The sequence below is a fragment of the Choloepus didactylus genome, chromosome 13 (assembly GCF_015220235.1).
Source record: "Choloepus didactylus isolate mChoDid1 chromosome 13, mChoDid1.pri, whole genome shotgun sequence".
NCBI classification, from domain to species: Eukaryota; Metazoa; Chordata; class Mammalia; order Pilosa; family Megalonychidae; genus Choloepus; species Choloepus didactylus.
Genome location: NC_051319.1, coordinates 43601252 through 43620343, shown reverse-complemented (window position 1 = coordinate 43620343; position 19092 = coordinate 43601252).

Sequence of the window (19092 nt, the reverse complement as noted above, 5' to 3'; positions counted from 1 at the left end):
CTATTTGTTGCAATAAGACGGGGAGGTGAAACTCAAACAGTGAAGGAGGGTTTGAAGCAGCTTGGGGAAGATCTGGACAGCACTCTCTCTTGTAATCTCAGGGCTTTTCTCAAGGGCTCCCATATTTCTATCAACATTGTACTGCAAGAGGAAAATTAAATAAATTGAATTCCTGTTGAAAGTAAATTGTAAATAGTATTTATTTGCTGACAACATGATCAAATATAGAGAATATTTAAAGAATCTACAAAAAATCCAGGAATTCAGTTTTTGGAAATTATATTATTGAGGTATTAATCATCCCCAAATTGATCTATAGATTTAATGCAATCCCAGTCAAAACTCTGGGTGGTAAATTTAAGGGATTGGCAAGTCAATGCTAAAATATATATGGAAAAGCATATACAAAAACAAAAAAGCTTAAACAAATTTGAAAAATAAAAAAATTGGAGAACTTTTATTCCTGTTTACAAAAACTAATATTAAGTTGTAAAAATCATGACAATATGTTATTGAGTTAAGGTTAAACATATAGATAAATAGAACAGAAGAGAGAGTTGGAAACAGACACTTAAACTCACATAAACATAATCAATTGATTTTCAACAAACACGTCAAAATAATTCAATGGGTAAAGCATTTTCTTTCAACAAATGGTGTAAAAACTGGACATACATACTGAACAAAAATGAACTTACTCTTATCTCACACCATACACAAACAGTAATCTGCAGGGGAAAATACACTTCAGTGTAAAATTAAAACTATAAACTTTCTAGAAGAAAGCATAGGAGAAAATGTTCGCTGATAGGCAAATATTTCATAGAAACAACACAAATTTCACTAACTATAATAGAAAAAAATCACAAATTGGGCTTCATAAAATTTAAAATTAAGAAATTATTTTTAGAATATGAAAATGTAAATTCATTCATATATATGAACAATTTTCAATACATGTACTTGATAAATGACTTGTATCCAGCTTATTGGACTTATGTCCAAATTTGATAAAAAAAAAAAAATGGGGGCAAAAATTGAACAGATACTTTATATGAGAAGATAGATAAATTAAAAATAAGATCATGAAATAATACTCAAAACCAGTAGTCATCAATAAAATGTGAGTTAGGCGCCAGCCTTCTGCGTGTTTGGCTGGACGCCCCATCTTGCAAGATCGTAAATAAATTCTTTTCTCTTCCAGAACAGAGAGAGCATTTATTCCCTTACAGGTACCACTTTATTTCCGACAACTTGGGGGCTCGTCCGGGATCCAAAGCTTCGGAGGGGGACCCCCGAGGTGGACAAAGGGAAGGCGCGCCCCGCTGATTGAGCGGTCTCGGACTCCGCCATTGGGGGCCCATCTCCGGCAGCTAAAGGGCCCGAGACCAGATGCTTGGATCTGCCGGTTGTGAATGAGAAAAGGGGGAAAAGAAAAGGCCTGCCTCTGGTTAACCAGGCAACTCCGTGCACTGACCAAGGTAAGGAAAGAAATATTATATTACCTTGGTGGTTAAAGCATTCTGAGAGTCTGGGGCTGATCCTGAGGGAAAGATGCCCAAACAAGACTCAGAATGGGGACATTCTGATGAGCCTAGAGCTGATCCTAAGGGAAAGATGCTCAGGCAAGACTCAGAATGGGGAATAGAGGCAGTCAGCCGGCTGGGAATAAAGGGAAGGGGGTACCTTTAGGGTCCCCGGGGAACATTCCTCTAAATAATCCATTGGGAAACATGTTAAAACATTGGGCTAAAAGTAATTGGACCAAGGGAAAGGGTAAAAGAAAATGATCAAATATTATTGTTATGTTTAGACAAAAAAAAAAAAAAAAAAAAAGGCATTTTGCTGCCAAATATATTCTGGCCAAAATATAAGGCAGATAAGAGTTGGCTTTGTGCTGACCTCGTGTGTCATGTTAATAAAAATAAACCTTTTTCCAAGGCAGAATTGAACTGTGCCATGTGGTGGCTGCAGGGAAAAAAGAAACTAAAACCTGGGATAAGCATTCCCCCACCTTATGGTTTCCCCTCCCCCACTGGGGCGGGAACCATTAAAGCCTGGGGTTTTAGTGGAAGCAGTCTATGCCCCCAGGCAATTGGACAGCCAGTTAATGCTGACTGCTCCAGTAATTACAACCCACCAAAAGTTAAGAAAAAAAAAAAAAAATGGAGAGATTTCCAAAAGTTTCTGTTTCTAAAGGCTCTTAAAGAAAGAAAGGTAAGAATCATTAATAAAAAGCCTAGCAAGGCTAGCTGAATAACAATTAACTTGATTCTTAAACTCTGGTTTATGTAAATATCCCTTTCTTGGGAGAAGAAAGGGAAATGGGAAAGAAGGCGGCTATGAGAGAAAGAGAGAGACTGCATCCACCTAAAATAAAATTGGCTGTATCCATATCCCCAAAGAATGATGAAAGTTGAGGTCTGAAGTCAAGCGGTCTCAGGCTGGGAGAGTGGAGTGGCCCACATGCATGAAAAGGGTGAGTTTGCCCTGGGGGTTGAGGGTGGGCCTTCCGCCTCAATGCTCTAGAAAAGTTTTGCCGCCTCAGGACCCAGAGGGTGGAGCACATTCCCAGGGGAATGCGAAAAGCCTGGCTGCCACCCCACTGTTCAGAGAAGGTAGAGCCTTTACCCCGAAGAGGCAGAGTCTGGGTGGCACCCCGATGTTTAAGAAGGGTGGGGCCAAAAAGGTAATCTCCCCAACATCACCCCAGACTTTGAAAAGAAAAGGGCTGCCACAAAAGCCTCTAAAAAGGGTTGGACTCCCACTCCCTCAAGCCCCAAGAATACAATGTCATTCTGTTAATAACTCAGACTTTAAAAGGTCAGTTATATAAAGGAATTTTAGCCTAATATTCAGAGAAGATCCAAAAATCGATGAATGGCTGAATAAGCCATTAGAGGAAATATTCAGAGAGTCAACAAGCCAGGGAGGAAACAGACAAAAGTGAGATAGAGAAGTAATTGGAGCAGTTTAAAAAAAAAAAAAAATAGAGGAAGAAAATTTGTAGCATGGGGTTTGTGTGATTCTCTATTCATATACTTATGTGGGGCTAAACAGGTATTAATAAATACATTTACATATTTTAGTGTGCTGTGTAATTAAGTCTAAGGCATGTGGAAGCTACATTTAAAGTCCCTTAATGTGTGTATCAGGGTATACAGGAAGTTATATGCACATTTTTTAGGACTGTATTTGGATGCATTCTGAGAGTTAAAACTTCATGAATCTAATGAGAGTTTAAGTTGTATGTTTACACAGGAATGTGGGATAGTTGTATTTGTATGTAATAAAAGCATGTAATATAATTACGTAGGAGTCTTTCAAACTGTGAAAGTTTGTCAGTGTGTAATTTAAAGCTTGGCAAAAATTCCCTGTGTACTCATCTATAGTAAACTGAAGCTATTTCTTTGTGTCTTTATAGCGTATACTAGTTTGTGTGTACTCTAAAGCTGGGCAATTGTGTGCAGTTTCACAATAGTGTGAAAAATGAAAAAAAAAGTGAGAAAAACTGTGTAAAAGTTTTCTATGTATGTGTAACAGTAGTGTATTGGCTATACATGCTTGTAAATGGGAATGTATGTCTGTTTCGTATGGTTATGAGTGTGTATATAAGTTATATGTGTCTGTATTCCAGATATATGAGACTGTGTATTCTTGTAAAAAGCAGAATAATTTTTCTGATATATTTTGGGCAAAAGCAAAAGGTCCACACTCAAAGTGCAAGTAAATGTTCCTATAAAAGGGTTTAAGGTTCACTAAAGCTGAATTAAACAAACTTAGAACAGTGAATGGTTCATATCTCTTCCCAGGTCTCCATTTGGTAATGCCAGGTTGCTATCTTAACATTAAGTCTAATAGGAATAAAGACACCACATATATTGTCAAATACTACACACCAAGGCTTGTCCTCCTCTCCCTGGAGAGTGGGTTTTTACTCATCTAACAGCAAAACTTGTGTGTATGTTCAGGGTATGCATATATGTGAATCATGTATATTCAAGCATCACTAAACTAGGTGTACTAAAAACTGAATTTTAAGTTAGCATTTAAGAGTGGTAAGCCTTTTTATGTTCATTAATCTTAGGTTATTGTAAATTATTGTTGTCCTTTAGTCTAATTGTTCTAGCCTGAAATGTTGGTAAGTTCTTGCTGCTCTTCATGCACATGACTTCAGGAGTGTCTGTACCTAAAGCAGGTATTAGCAGTTTTACACTAGGGGAGTCATTAGAGGGGTGCAAGCCATGTGTAATTTAGTACTTAGGCAATTACAAGGTGTAGGCCTTTGGTTTTGGTTTGCCTTTCCCCAGGAGGACTGGAGAGCTCCCCTCCCTAGACACAAAGGATCTTTTTCTTAAGAATTATATACTGGCCTTGTCTTCTACTTTATCATCTCTCAGGCACCATGGACTGCTGGCTCAGACCCTGCCTCTTGAATTTGCTGCCCATTGACATCAGCCTGGCAGCTGGGTTCTGATCCAGTCGTGGAAAGAATCCAAACTTCAACCGATCTGGGAAGGACCCTATCAAGTCTTGCTGACAACTAAGATGGCAGTCCGAACGGCAGAAAGAGGCTGGACTCATTACACACGAGTGAAGGGACCGGTGCCTGAACCAGACGATAAGTATCCAGCAACTCAACCTGAATCCTGGAAAGTGACTCCTACCTCAGATCCCCTAAGGATCACCTTAAATAGGCAACAGTTGAAAGAACATACTAGGAGGGAGAAAGGGCTGGATTAAACCCTATGTTTGCATTGTGCTCTGTGTATAGCTTAATGATGAAATTGCTTATACTGATCATAATGTTCTATATTCAAGGAGTAACAGGTTCTGCTAAGCTGGTTATAAGTGTAGTCAAAGGCTTAAAGTCTCAAACTGTACAATTTGATGTCTGTCAAGTAATGAGCTGTAAAAATCTAAAACATCAGCAACAACTGAGAAAGGAATATAAGCATTTATGTAAGCAGACTGTTCAAATAGAAAGCAAGATTGTTGGGGAGCAAACATTTGAGAGTATAACTTATGAGACACCTAACCCCTGTTATTCTTGGAACACTGCTTGGTGGACCACACAGTATAAGGGATGGGTCTTAACCCAGGTTGGAGGAAAAACAATTAAGGGAAACTTGGCTGGAATTTAACTCTCCGGTACAAATTGACCCCAAGGTCATTAGAATACTTAAGGCCAAAGACTTAAAGCAAACCACAGAAATAGAGACAGGTTATGGAAATACAAATGCCTGGGTAGAATGGGGCAAACATACCATCCAGAGTCTAAACAGAAGTAACTGTTTGCTTGTACAACCAAACAACCCACTGTTCAGATTATGCCCTTCCCCTTGGGGATGAAAAAGCATGAAAGGGAGTTTAAATGTATAACACTCCTCTTTCAAAATGCTACTCCTGGTGAAAGTTGTAGTACGTTGTCCTCCCTTTTCCCTCCAGTCCAGGAGGGAAGTGTCAAAGCCATACCAGCATCTCACCTTGGTCCCGGAAACCACTCTGCCTGTCTCTCCAGATGGGAAGAAGGGCTCCAGAATCTTGGTACCATGGCTCTGTGTACACAGGTGTGGAATGTGAGCAAGGATAGTACTGGCAACTTCTCCAGCCTAACTATACCCCGAGCAGACCTCTGGTGGTACTGTGGGAAGGGCATCCTCTGGCCAACACTACCTGAAAGGTGGGGAGGAACCTGTGCTCTGGTTCAATTGGCTATCTCATTTACCCTGGCATTTGAAAGTAATAAAGTACCAACCCAAGGCAAAGGAGAAAAGAAAAATGTACAAAGTGTACCTAGTTCCTTCAATAAAAAAATGTTTGTAGATAGTATAGGGGTTCCCCAGAAAGTTCCTAATGAGTTTAAAGCTAAAAATCAATTAGCTGCAGAATTTAAATCATCCTTATTCTGGTGGGTCACCATCAATAAAAATGTCAATCATCAGCTAAAATTTATCAAATATACCAGGAATGTCATTAAAGAAATAGCAGAACAGTTAGATGCCACTAGCCGAATGGCATGGGAGAACAGAATGGCCCTAGACATAATGCTAGCTGAAAAAGGAGGCATCTGTGCTATAGTTGGGGGAAATTGTCGCACATTCATCCCCAATAATACTGCACCTAATGGAACTATCACCAAAGCCCTACGAGGCTTAACAGCCTTATTTCAAAAACTAGAAAAGAATTCTAGCATTAACAACCCACTCATAGAATGGTTGGAAAATTGGTTCGAGAAATGGAAAGGAATTGCAACATCTACTTTAATTTTCCTTATCATTCCAGCCAAAATGTTTATAACAGATGGGTGCTACATAGCTCAAAGGCTAGTTCAAAAACCCATCAAAACCACTAGAATCAAAAATAAAAAAGATCCCTATGATAAAAAATGTGAAAAAGCCCTTAGCAAATTTGAGAATCTAAAATGTGAAAACTAAAAGTGTTTAAAAAGAAAGAGGAGGGCATCTGTAAGAAAGGAATAAGTTTCGTTTTCACATAGAGACAGCATGGAATAAGGGAAATGGAGGCAAAACCAGTTTAAACAAGCCCCAGACAAAGAGAAGAGAGAATCTGCCTGATGTAAAGAGACATGAGGTAGTATCAGAGGTGGGAACTCACAGCAAAAAAATAAAAATTTGGGGGGGGATTGGCTAATCAGTTCAAAATCTCAATAATGAGCTAGTTGGCTCTCTGGGATTGGCTGTACAAATTAAAATCTCAAAAGATGAATTAGTTAGTGTTCTCGGATAGGCTGTAACCTCTGTAGTACCCAGTCAATGGGGAAACAGGGGAGGGACTTGCGAATTAGGAGTAGGAGATTTAAACATCGCCATTCTCTTCCTCGGGCGCGCCAGCCTTCCGCGTGTTTGGCTGGACGCCCCATCTTGCAAGATCGTAAATAAATTCTTTTCTCCTCCAGAAAAAAAAAAAAAAATGTGAGTTAAATCTATAAAGTAATCCCCTACACAACCCTTAGCATTAATAATACTATAAAAACAAATAGTACCAAGTATTAGCAAGGATGTGGAGAAACTGGAAGCCTTACTTATTGCTGCTAAGGGTTTGAAATGGTAAAATGCTTTTGAGAGTTGTTTGACAGCTTCTTTCAAATTTAAACATCTATTCAAAATGTGATGTAGCAATTATTTTCCTAAGTTCTTTTACAAGAGAATGAAATATGTATGTCCAAAAGAACTGTGAAAAAAGCTAAATCAGCTCTATTCATATTAGCTCCAAACTGGAAATGACCCAAAATTCCATCAATGAGTGAATCGATAGATGAGTTTTATTTTACCCACAAAATAAAATGTTATTCAGCTATAAATAATAACAAACATATGAAATATATAACTATGGCTGAATCTTAAGAACATTATGCTGAGAAAAAGAAACTAGACATTAAAGAGTAGATATTGCACAATTCCATTTATATTTATACCCTAGAACAAACAATACTAATCAATATTGACAAAAATTAGGTGAAAGTCATTCATAGCCAATGTTAGGGAGTGGATTAACAGAAACATGTCAAGAGGAAATTTTGTGGAGTGATGGGAATATTTTATATTTGTGGTCTTAATGCCATGGATATATCTATTTGCCAAACAAATTGAATTGTATATTTATGAAGGGTGCATTTTATTGCATGTAAATTATACCTTGATAAAGTTTAATTTTAAATGGTTAGAAAAATTAGAATGTGAATTTCAAAATAATTCCTGTATCATGTTTTAGAAGAAAAGGAGATAGGAGTAAAACATATTTGAATAGAAGTAGTGAGAACTCTCCAGAATGGAAGATTTGAGTCCACAAATTGAAATATCAAGCCAAGTTCACAGTAATATAAATCAATCTACATCAATATTTCTATACCAATAAGACATACACCTATATGTAGCACTTCCTTGTCTGCAAGCTTTAATGCAAGCAACTCTATTCATTGAACAAACATACAAAACTCATTTATAAAATGAGGCTATTTCTATGACAGACAGTAAATATGTTTCTTTCTGTGCTTATTCACAAAATTCCTGCACTGGTTTCTGTGCTGTTTTAGGGCTCTGGCCTTGGCTTATTCATTTTTCTATCCTCATTTCTTAGCACAAGGCCTGGGTTATTATTAATATTCAGTAAGTCTTTCATTTAGTGAGCAAGAAATTGTAACTTTATTTAAATAGTTTATTCCTTGGGTACTCATGGATTATGCAAAATCTTATCAAGTGTCTTATTACCCTGTTAGTGCCAAAGAATAATAAAAATAGCAATATCATTACAGATTTCACTAGTACAAACACTTTATACCTAAAGTTAATTTATATTGATGATTATTAGAATCCATATTTCTTAATAAAACCTCTGACATATTATACAAATCCTTCTAAAACCAGCACATTTTTTAAGAAGTCCATAATCTAATATTGAAGAGATGTAATAAATGTTGTTTTCAGAGCTACCTTTATTCACAGAATGCAGTCTTGAATTTGAAACTTATATTTATCACTTTTCAGATTCTTACTCTCCTTTTACCATTCTGTCTTAGTTTGCTAGTGCTGCAGAATGCAAAACACCAGAGATGGATAGGCTTTTATAAAACGGGGGTTTATTTCACTACACAGTTACAGTCTTAAGGCCACAAAGCATCCAAGGTAACACCTCAGCAATCAGGTACCTTCACCGGAGGATGGCCAATGGCGTCCGGAAAACCATTGTTAGCTGGGAAGGCAGCTGGCGTCTGCTCCAAAGCTCCGGCCTCAAAACGGCTTTCTCCCAGGACGTTCCTCTCTAGCAAGCTTGCTTCTCTTCAAAACATCACTCCCAGTTGCACTCTCTTAGTCTCCTCTCTCTGAGTCAGCTCATTTATATAGCTCCACTGATCAAGGCCCACCCCGAATGGGTGGGGCCATGCCTCCATGGGAACATTTCATCAAAATGATCATTACCCACAGCTGAGTAGGGCACATTCCAAGCAAATCTAGCCAGCACCAAAAACGTCTGCCCCACACAAGACCACAAAGATAATGGCATTTGGGAGACACAATACATTCAAACTGGCACACATTCTAATATGAAGATTTGATATGCTGTTTCATTACTCCTTGGATTGAATTGAAAAGAAACTCCCCTTAGGTGGCTGTAGGGTTTTTTCTCCCACCCCATATTTTTTCTCTGCAGGAACAATGTAACCTATTAACTTGAAAATGAGAATGCTGACAACAAAATACTGACAGAAATGCATGGGTTAATTAATGTTGAAATAACATGGAAGAGAGCTCAATATGTTTTGTTCACAGAATAAATGAAAGATGGTGGTCCACACCCTAGCATTATTGCACTATTATTAGTGCATCATTTTCAATTTAAACAGGCAATCAAAGTTACAAATAATGCAATTTTTGAAACTATAGTTAAAACAGTATGTATTGAAGTTTTGCAAATTTATTTTGTTGAAAGACAAAGAATTGTAATTACAAATAAAGCAACATAGAACTTACACTATTTTAAATGTTGATCCCTATTTCCTGCAATTGGACATCAAGTATCACTTAATAAATAAACCAACTTTCATGCCAACTCACAACAGAGCCTCTATGAAGAAGTCAGTGGATATTGCCAAATCCAAATGCTCATTTAAAATATCATCAATGGGAGAGAAGGGTGGGGCAAGATGGCGGAGTGGTGAGGTGAAGAATTTCGTCTCTCCCCTGGAGCAGCTGGCAATTACCCAAGAACTATATGAAAAAGTGTTTTCGGGGTCTCCAGTAACCAGTCACACATCGGGTGCAAGTTTGGAATTGGAGGAAAAGCTGAGAGTGCAGCGAACATTGTGAGTTCCCCAGACCAGGGGTCTGGTGCCCCTCCCCACCCAAACCTCACAGACTGTCATGCTGATGGCTTCCTGAAAGGGGGGAAAAAGAACAAACCAAAACACAGCAATCTTCTGAGGGCAAGAAGGGGGTCTCAACCCAGCCTCAAATGCAGAATTAATTAACACATTAACTAATTTTGGGAGCTGGGGGTGCTAAAGAAGGACTGGGCTCTGAGAAGGGGGCTCACATAAAAGCAGGCACCCATTCCCAGCCTCCAAAAAAGCCATTTTTTCCCCTACATTTTGTCCCTTCTGGCTTCTCACTGATTCCTTATCTTTTTGCTTTTCAATAGCCCCCCCGCAGGGGTGGAATTGAAGCTGTTGGAGAGTAATTATTAGACAATAGCCCAAAGTACATCTTTAAATGCTCTATTCTGACGCTGACAAAACTTCCAGGCTGGGGAAAGACTTTTAAAAGGGACTCCTTTTTTTTTTCTCTTTTTTCTTTTTCTTGTTTTTCTTTATTTTTTTTTTTAATCTAAAAGTAACATGTGGTTATTTTCTATTGGAAATCCCAGGTTGAGGGACTAGGCTGGGCTTGGGGGGAGACAGAGTACCCACAGAATCTTTGAGTTCCGGATTCACTTCTGAAGGCCTCCACCCTCATCTTTAATTGGCAACTCAGGCTGACCAAGGAATCTAGCTGGAGATGCCCCAAAGAGGAGGGGGAGAAGGGAATAGTGCCCCTGAGAGACAACTGGAGTTCTGAGGATTGGGAGAGTGGAGGGAGGTCCAGCTCAACTGGCAGTCCTCCTTCTGGGAACTCAGACCCCAGAGGCTGGAATTCAGATTCCAGCTTCAGTCAGCCATGCCTCCGACAGGATCATAGTCACCAGGAGAACTAAAGTCTCCATACCTCCTATACTGGTGGGGGGAGCTGCTGGCTGGCAAGCACCACCTGCTGGACAGGAGAGGAAAAGCACTAATTCTAAAGGCCATATAGGAGGGTCTCATTCTTAGGAAAACTCCATACCCTCCCAATGAGACCTGGGCCCCACTAGACTGGAAAATATGACTGGGGTCAACCATATCTGAGGAGACCCACTCACAAAAAGGCTACATAGAGGCAGAGCAAGAAACAGATAAAACAAGAGGGGAAAAATTCTGATCATCTAAATAGAACCTAAGTTAGAGGTCTAGAATAAGTTGAACTGAATAACAAAGGCCAGAGAACAAAGCCAACCAACAAGAAAACCCCTAGATAAAACATAGAAAACAAGCTCCAAAATAAACTAATCAAGAAAATCAGATGCCTAGACAACTTAAGATAGCAAGCCATACCAGGAAACACAAAAATATGGACCAGCCAAAGGAACAAACTAGTAGTTCAACTGAGATACAGGAGTTGAGGCAACTAATGCTAAATAAATTCAATGAAATGAAGGAAGATGTAGTGAAAAGAGATGAAGGATATAAAGAAGACACTGGATGACCATAAAGAATTTATAAACTTGGAAAAACAAATGGCAGAGCTCATGGGAATGAAGGCCACAATGGAGGAGATGAAAACCACAATGGAGGAACACAACAGTAGATCTGAACAGGCAGAAGAAAGGATCAGCGAACTGGAAGACAAGACATTTGAATTCATACACACAAAAGAACAGATGGTGAAAAAAAATGAAAAAATACGAGCAGGGTCTTAGGGAGCTGAGTGACAACATGAAATGCACAAATATGTGTGTTTTGGGTATCCCAGAAGGAGAAGAGAGGGGAAAAGGGGCAGAAAGAGTAATAGAAGAAATAGTCACTGAAAATTTCCCAACTCTTATAAAAGACAGAAAATTAGAGATTCAAGAAGTACAGCATACCCCAAATAGAATAGATCCCAATAGACCTACTCCAAGACACTTGCTGATCAGATTGTCCAATGTCAAAGACAAAGAGAGGATTCTGAAAGCAGCAAGAGAAAAGCAATTCATCACATACAAGGGAACATCGACAAGACCATGTGCAGATTTCTCTGCAGAAACCATGGAGGCAAAAGGCAGTGGTATGATATATTTAAGATACTGAAAGAGAAAAACTGCCAACCAAGAATTCTTTTTTGAGTCCATAGCAAAGCTTTATTTAGAACATATCTTAAAGCATTTGAACACTTTCATACTCATCCGTGAACATATATACATCCCATTTGCAGTTCTAATTTGGAGTTCCTATTTTGCTTTTGGAGTCAGAAAGCAAAGATGATGATCAAATCTAGCACAAGGAGATAACAACCAAGAATTCTATATCCAGCGAAACTTTCCTTCAAAAATGAGGGAGAGATTAAAGCATTTTCAGACAAACAGACACTGGGAGAGCTTGTGAATAGGAGACCAGCACTACAAGCAATACTAAAGGGAGTGCTACAGGCTGATAGGAAAAGACAGGAGAGAAAGACTTGGAGAAGAGTGCCAGCCAAAAATATCTTGAGAAAGAGGAATGAAGCGGGAGGTCTCAAGCTTCCCAACTTTGAAGCATATTACAAAGCTACAGTGCTCAAAACAGCATGGTAGTGGCATAAGGACAGATACACCAACCAATGGAATTGAATTGAGTGTTCAAAAGTAGACCCTCACATCTATGGACAACTGATCTTTGATAAGGAAGTCAAGCCAAAGCAACTGGGAAAGAGCAGCCTGTTCAATAAATGGTGTTTGGAGAACTGGATATCCATTTCCAAAAGAATGAAAGAGGATGCCTATCTCACACCTTATACAAAAATTAACTCAAAATGAATCAAGGACCTAAACATTAGCACCAAGACCATAAAACTCTTAGAAGAAAATGTAGGGCAATATCTTAAAGATCTTGTGACAGGAGGTGTTTTCTTAGACCTCACACCCAAGGCACGAGCAACCAAAGAACAAATAGACAAATGGGATCTCCTCAAAATTAAACACTTTTGTACATCAAAGGACTTTGTCAGAAAACTAAAAAGGCAACCTACACAATGGGAGTTGATATTTGGAAACCACATATCAGATAAGGATTTAATATCTCGAATATATAAAGGAATCCTACATCTCAATAACAGAAAGACAAACAATCCAATTAAAAAATGGGCAAAAGACATGGACAGACATTTTTTTGAAGAGGAAATACAAATGGCTCAAAAACACATGAAAAAATGCTCAACTTCACTGGCTATTAAGGAAATGCAAATCAAAACCACAATGAGATATCATCTCACACCTACCAGAATGGCCATTATCCAAAAAACAGAAAATGACAAGTGCTAGAGAGGATACAGAGAAAGAGGCACACTTATTCATTGTTGGTGGGAATGTAGAATGGTGCAACCACTCTGATAGACAGTGTGGAGGTTTCTCAGGAAACTAAATATAGATTTGCCATATGACCCAGCTATTCCACTGCTAGGTATATACTCAGAGGAACTGAAACTTAAGGCTCAAACAGACATTTGTAAACTGATGTTTATTGCAGCATTATTCATGATTGCCAAGAGATGGAAACAGCCCAAATGTCCATCAATGGATGAGTGGATAAACAAACTGTTGTATATACACATGATGGAATATTATGCAGTTGTAAGACAGAACAAAGACATGGATCATGTAATAATGTGGATGAACCTTGAGGACATTATGTTGAGTGAAGTTAGCCAGAAACAAAAGGACAGATTGTGTATGGTCTCACTAATATGAACAGACATTAATGAAAAAACTTTGGGAGTTAAAAACTGACAACATAGGCAACCAGGAGATAGAAAGAGGGCAGAGACAAGGCATTTGATGCTGAAGGACTACAGAATGTTTAGGATTTATTGCATAGATCCAGAAATAGATAGCATAATACTGTGTGATGGTAGCACAGTATTGTAAGTACACCAAACAAAGATGTCTGTGAGTAAAGGTGAAAGAGGTGGGATAGGAGAATGTATGACAGCAGAGGTAAAGATAGATGATAAAGACTGGGACTGCATAACGTGGCAAAAACTGGAGTGGCCAATGACTGTTACTAACTATACAAATTTAAAAATGTTTTTGCATGTGGGAGAGTAAATGAATGTCAACCATGTAGAGTGTTGAAAAAGAGATGGTATTTGGGAGAAAACGTAATCAAAGCAAACTGGAGTCTATGGTCAATAGTAACATTGTGATGTACCTCCATTAAATGTAACAAAGGCAATATGCCAATGTTAAGTGTATATGAGAGGGGGATATAGGGGAGGAATATGGGATTCTTGGTTGTGGTGTTATTTTCTGTTCTTACTGTTGTATTGTATGACATGTTATTTTTCTTTTTATCATCTTTTTTATTATTGCTAAAAAAACAGTTTTTCTTGTAGTAATCAATATGTTCAAGTGCTGATTGTAGTGATAAATGTACAACTTTATGATGATACCATGAACAACTGATTGTGCACTGTGGATAAATGTATGGTATGTGAATATAACTCTATAAAATTCTAGGAAAAAAATATATATAGGAATAAAAGTTTTGGAGAAAACATGGTGAGAGGGATGTACCTATCTGCTGTTGATGGGCAGGTAGAATGGTGTAGCCTTTCTGAAGGTCAGTGTGGTGGTTCCACAAAAAGTTAAGTATTTGGGGACCATAAAGTCCTGCAACCTCATTATGGGGTGTCATTCAAAGATCTGAGAGTAGAGACATGAATGGACATTTGCAAACTGTTGTTCATGGAGACATTAATCATGATTTGCAATGGGTGGAGGTGACCTAAGGGTACATAGACTGAGGAACAGAATGGTGAACTGTTGTGTATGCATACAATGGAATATTGAGCAACTACGAGAAGGTGTGAAGCTGTGAGACACACAACAAGGTGAATGGATCCTGTACACAGTATTTGAGTGAAGTACACCAGAAACAAAGGCAAACACTATAATGTCTCATCAATATGGACTAACTACAATGCTTAAATTCAGAATTGAATCTTAGAACATAGCCTAATGTGGACATGATTATTGTAATAGTCCCTAGATTGTAAGCTCTTACAGCAGTCAATTTTATTCCTGAATTGTAATGTCAATCTCTAAACTTCGAGATGCTGATCCCTTAGTGTATAACATGATTGGTCTCTGGAACAATGCGTATCTCTGAGACACCTGAAACCCAGAGCTAGAGCTTGGCAGATATGAATGTCAGTATTAGTGCATACAGCAACTGCTAAAAAAAAAAGCTGTAAAAGAGCCCAGACTTCAATTAGTGATATGAATGAAGCAGATCTGGTTAAGAATAGGGCAAACTGGGCCAAAGGGTAAGGGTCGAAACTGACTGTATTTTAAAACTTCAACTTCCGTGTGAGACCAAGGGAAGAGATGTCTATTTGGTGCAGGATCTATATTTTCTAAACAGTGTAACTCTACAGTTGGTTTGTTTGAACACCACAATTACATGGAACTTTGAATAGGAAGTGAGATAAGGTAGGTTAGTATAGGTTAGAGTGAAATAGTGACACATCCCAGAGTAATTTGGGCAGAGAATAAAAAATATATTTACAGCCTCCCCTCCACCCCCGAGGAGCTGGGGGAGGTTGCGGAAGTGTTGGACTTCCTCACCTGGACTGATGTTGATGTTGTCACAAGCACTGGGACTGGTGGTTTGACATCCGGAGTGAGCCCTTGATCGTGGGACTTGCCCTTATGAAGCTCATTGCTGCAAAGGAGAGGCTATGTCCCGGCCCGCGGGATGTTCAACGGAGGCTCCGAGTCCTGTGAGGGAGGAATGGTATGGGACAAGAGACACGAGGAATGACAGCAAGACAGGTTTCTGATCAAGCTGCAAAACTTTATTGAAGAGGCAGAGCATATATACTCTAGGAGAAGGGGAAGTGGCTAGCAAGGGCTCGTGGCGGTCTAGGATTGGTGGCTGCTGTTGCTAGGGCAGATGGCAGATGTAGGGTTAGCATTTTTGGCATGAACTAGCACTTTTGGCACGAACTACTTCCGTAAAGAAGGCTGAGGGTAACTTAAGCTATTGTTGTATCAGCCCTGGCGGCCATGTTGCACATCTCCGGCATAGCTGAAGGTGGACTTCATGCATGCTACCTTAATCGCCCTCTACATCTCCTCCCTTTGTTTTTCAAAAGGATGGAGGAAGAATGCTGATCGAGCATTCTTTTGGCATTAACCTGCTGGGGGAAGTAGAGGCCTCATTCCCCAAGTTGTTTGTGGCTTCTGTTTTTCTGGGGAGGGGAATTTGTGCAGAGCGAACCCCTATGCAAATGAGGCATACTTATCAAGGAGCTCGAAAATGGCCTTTAATTGTTTTGACCCTCCTTTGCAGTGCTTTGCCTCGCACCCAGCGGTACCAATCATAGCATAAGCTAGAAGCAGACTTTCGAGTTATATGCTGCTCCCGTAGGAGGGGGCTTTCTTACCCGAAAGGGTGGGTAGCAGGCAGATTTTCTGGATCCACACCTTGGTCAGCGAGGTGAAGCCGGTGATAATGCACTTGAATAGACTTGCCTAGGGCAGTATCAACTTGGTCCTTAACTAGCTGTATTATTCTATTTATGGCCCAAGGTGCAAAAGATATTATAAGGAGTATGGTTATAAAGGGGCCTAATATAGGGAGGAGGTAAGGGAGAATTCCGTTGAGCCCCCAGGAGGTACCTCCTTGGGTTTCTCGCTCACGTTTGCAGTTTTCAATTCCCTCCCTAAGTTTGGTCATGGAATCATTAACTATGCCAGAATGGTCAGCGTAAAAGCAACATTCTTCACCTAGTGCAGCACAAAGCCCTCCCTGCTTAAGGAAAAGCAGATCCAAACCTCTCCTGTTTTGGAGAACAAGCTCTGATAGGGACGTAAGGGATTTTTCAAGATGGGTGATGGAGGTTTCAATGCGGCCTAAATCTTCGTCTATAGCAGCTCTTAGGTGGGAGAGGCCCTGGTTTTGGAGAATGATAGAGGTGGTTCCGGTGGCTAGGCCAGCAATACCTAAAAGAGAAGCAATAGTAACAGCCGTAACAAATTCTCTTTTCTTTCTCAACGTGACTGGAGGTTGCACGGTTAAGTGGTGATAAAGGTCTTCCTCTGCATGGAAGAGGACATGGGGTAGCACAGCCACTAAGAGGCACATTTCCCCTGTTTCAGTGAGGGCTTTTGCTGATACGCAAAGAGTAAGCCCCGTGGAAGAGCACAGCCATTTTGCCCCTATTGGGGGAATATAGAATTTACCTTCTGGAAAGGACGACTGTGCACAGACCTTTTTTAAGGAGGAGGAGGAAATGTTACCAACACAATGCCCAGAGTGAAGAACGGATTGCATAGTAAGGCCGATTTTTCTGTTTGCATTCCAAGGACATTGTGGAGGATTGTCCTCATTAGAAATATTAAATGTGACATTAAGAGCTATAGCATCATAATAAGGGGGTTTGACAGAGAAGCACAGCCAACAACTGCGAGTAAGGTTAGGTTGGGAGGAGTTTAGAGAAAGAAAAGTAGCTTGGAGCACTGGCCAGAGTGGATTATGGGCCAGTTTGAATGCTATGGGAGAGTTTGAAGGTTGAAATGGGAGTAAAAGAAGTAGTTAAATGAGTTTTGTTTGGCATAGCGGGAGGCGGGGGCGTAGGTATGCGAGAAGGGATAGCTGGAGGCGGGGGTGCAAGTATTACATTTGGCCCTATGGCGGATGGTTTTTGCTGTGCTGCTTCTTTTTTTATTAGAATAAGACTTCCTGGGTCGGTTCCTTTCATGTAAAGTCTAAAGCCCCAAGTTCGACCGACTAGCCAGGAAGGGTCAGTGGGGAGTTGCACGGTGAGATTAAGATGTGAGCAGCTACCTGCAGGTGCAATGTGGTGGTGACCTCCATATATACCCCAGGTAATGGGTTCTTCAGATGGTTTGCAGTCCCAGGGGGCCCAGCGTAGGGTAAGATAGTGATCAACGCTAGACGGCTTCCAACCAGTAGCTAGTGTTTCGCAGCCCCAATAGGCACAATAATATTGATTGGGGGTATTGCAATACGGTTTTCTGGGGTTGGAGGCTGGGCACATATAATATTGGTGTTCATTACTGCCAACGGGGGGGGGTTGGGAAATAGATTAGAGGCGTTGACGAGAAAAGAAGGTTGCCCTGCGGTGGTATTGGTTTGCACAATTTTGGAATCTTCCCACCGCGTTAGGGTCCATTTCCAAGGTTGGTGGGGGTTGGAATTGCCGAGGGTGGCACGCACACTTTGCAGGAGAAAATATAAGGTGGCAACTTTAAATGGCAGTAGGCTTAACAAAGCCATACTAATAGAGGCTATTGGTTCTTTTTATTAAGGGAAGCAAGCTAGCAGAGTGATACACCCTACGACGCACAAATATGTTACAGCAAGCAGGATTTTTTCTAATGGGTTCCAATCTTTTGGGACAATGGTTGCTAGTCCGGCCGCAAACAGCAGGGCCAGAAGACTAATTAGTAAAAGCCAGTAATAATTCAAGTGGTAATTCATGTGATTAGTGATGGAATAAACCTGTAAGCAGGACTTCTTTTCACTTCCGGTTGTGTGCAGGCTGGTTGTCTCCGGGTAGGTTATAGCAGGAGTTACTGATGCGCTGGAAGAGAGAAGAAAGACATTTTTCTCAGGGAGAGGCTTCTACCCTGGAAAGGTTATCATTAAGAGGAGGGGAGGGGAGTGTCTCAGGGGTTTGTTTCGGCAGTGAGGAATTAATGTTTTATTAGCCTTTCTGGAAGCCAGTGAGGACCTTCCCTCTTTTGGTCGTATATTCAAGCAGAGCCTCGTCCCCAAATAATCACGGGGTCAGGCCCATTCCATTCTGACGTTAAGGGGTCACGCCACATAACAGTGACTTGTTGCATCTGTGTTTTGGGATGCCAATGTCTGTCGGCTGCAGATTGTCCTTCATCGTCCAGAGTTAGGAAGTTAAGAACAAAAAGAGCATGATGTAAAAGGTCTCGGGGACGTTGTTTCGTGAGATTGAGAGTGCTTTCGGCTAAGTGGCACAGAGCATTTTTTAAGGTGCGATGTGCTCGCTCTACTATTCCTTGTTCTTGGGGATTATAAGGTATTCCCGTAATATGCTTAATTTGCAATTGCTGACAGAATGTTTGAAAGTTTTTTCCAGTATACCCAGGTCCATTATCTGTTTTAATGGTTTTAGGCTGGCCTAAAACAGTGAAGCAATGTAGCAAATGAGAGATGACATGCTTTGAAGCTTCCCCTGATTGCAAACTAGCTAGCATGAATCCACTGTACGTATCAATACAGACATGTATATATTTAAGTTGCCCAAAACTAGTGAGATGGGT